We start from the raw sequence: 2,231 nt of genomic DNA on the forward strand, positions 1-2,231 counted from the left end.
GGGCCTCTCACTGCCGTGGCCTCTCCCATTGCGGAGCACAGGCTCCGGACGCGCAGGCTCAGCGGCCATGGCTCACGGGCCCAGCCGCTCCGCGGCATGTGGGATCTTCCCGGACCCGGGCACGAACCCGTGTCCCCTGCATCTGCAGGCGGACTCTCAACCACTGCGCCACCAGGGAAGCCCTTTAGTAGTTCTTTATTTTAGTTAGGCAGTAGGGAGAAGAGGAGGGACCAGAAAGGAGTAGCTTCTGGGGGAGAAATGTGGTATCTCTGAGGTCAAGCAATCGAAGTGTCAACAATGCTGAAGATTTGAGTATAATGACAACTGAGAATTGACTACTGGTTTTGACAAAAGGTGAGTTCACTGGTGATTTTAACAAAGCAGTCTTTATACCTATCTAAAATAGCACCTCATCAGTCTCTGCCTCTTTATACTGACTTAGCCCCTTTTTTATATTTATAATTACTTGACAGTATATGTGCCGGTATGCTATGTCTGTGATGTGTTTGTCTGTCTTCCTGAAACTAGATGACATGACCCTCGAGGGAGGGGAATTTGTCTTGTTCCCATTTGAATCTCCATGGTTAACAGCTGTTTATTGAAAGAATGGGCTTACGATATGCTAGCCCAGGTTAGTTTTTCTTATTTTCTCAGCAGTTGAAATAAGCATTTCAAGGGGGTTGGGGGTGGGAGGACTAAGTCAATGTGGTCAAAAGGTACAGATGTCCAGAAATAAGATAAATAACCTCTGGGGATGTAATGTAAAACATGGTGACTATAGTTAGTAACACTGTATCATATATTTGAAAGTTGCTAAGAGAGTAGATCTTAAAAGTTCTCATCACAAGGGAAAAAATTGTAACTATGTGAGGTGATGGATGTTAACTAATCTTATGATGGTAATCATTTTGCATTTGTAGAGAAAAATAGAAATTCTTGTTTAGATTTTTTTTTAATTACAAAAATCAACTTTAATAGAGTAAAAAGAATTGACTCAGACCTCCAGGATGAGAAATGGGATGGGAATTCAGGAATTCCATTTTCATGTGAGGTGTGTCTCTCACACGTCCCCATTGTAAGAATACTTACGTGTGTAAATCCAGGGGAGGGCACAATGTTACTCATAGCTCCTCTTTCTTCAAATACACAAAGAGTTCTATTGTTTGAAACATTTGAATTATTCCCTAGTGATAAATTAGGCCAGACATTAGCAATTTTCAGGGAGAAAGTGGGTAGAATTTGGGTGATGGTTGTTTAGAAGCAGACCCTCAAAAGAGATTCCTTCTCTCTTTCAGGGTGTCCCTGATGTCCAGCCCACAGAAGTATAAACAGTCATGGAAATTGTGCTAGATAGGCTTTCAGGTGCCTGTCCTGCCCACTCCCATCTTAGATAAAATGCCCCAGCCACGGCACCTGCTGAGTGATCATCAATTCACAGGTTCAATTGCTGTCATCACAGAGGATTGGACCAGGGTGGGTGAATATCTAGCTAGAGAACATCTAAGGACCAGTGACCTTAACTTCCCAAAACTAATTTGCAAAGTAAGCTAGGCTAAACAGATACTCTCTTGGAAGAACATAACTTAAAAATTCAGAGGAAAGTTGGGGGTGGTTGTTTGAATGAAAGGTCTTGCAGACTGGAACTGAGATGGCCACTAGCAAATGATTCATGTGCAAGGTGGGTAAACAGATGAAGCCATTCAGGCCAGAGGGCCCATCGTTCAGATTCTGCAGGAGTGAAGGGAGGAGAGAGAGACAGAGACAAAGAGATTCCTAAATCTGTTTTCCTTTTTGTTCTAAGGCCTGGTTGTTTAATTTTTTTCTGGGTTTATGAGGCCCCTCAATATCTTGACGACAAATCTTGTTTTCTAGAGCTGGTTTGAGATTTATGTTCCTTACAAACCCCAAAACGCCTCACTGAGTCATACGAATGGTAGAAAAGAGCAGCTAAGATTGTGACTTCATGCCCTCTGTGGGTTTTCAAAAGTTGACACCTGATTGTGATGGTTCCTTTTCTTCATTCAAAAAATGACTATAAGGGCTTCCCTGGTGGCGCAGTGGTTGAGAGTCCGCCTGCCGATGCAGGGGACACGGGTTCGTGCCCCGGTCCGGGAAGATCCCACATGCCGCGGGGCGGCTGGGCCCGTGAGCCATGGCCGCTGAGCCTGCACGTCCAGAGCCTGTGCTCTGCAATGGGAGAGGCCACGGCAGTGAGAGGCCCGAGTACCGCA

This window comes from Lipotes vexillifer, unplaced genomic scaffold (assembly GCF_000442215.2).
Source record: "Lipotes vexillifer unplaced genomic scaffold, Lipotes_vexillifer_v1.1 scaffold49, whole genome shotgun sequence".
NCBI classification, from domain to species: domain Eukaryota; kingdom Metazoa; phylum Chordata; class Mammalia; order Artiodactyla; family Lipotidae; genus Lipotes; species Lipotes vexillifer.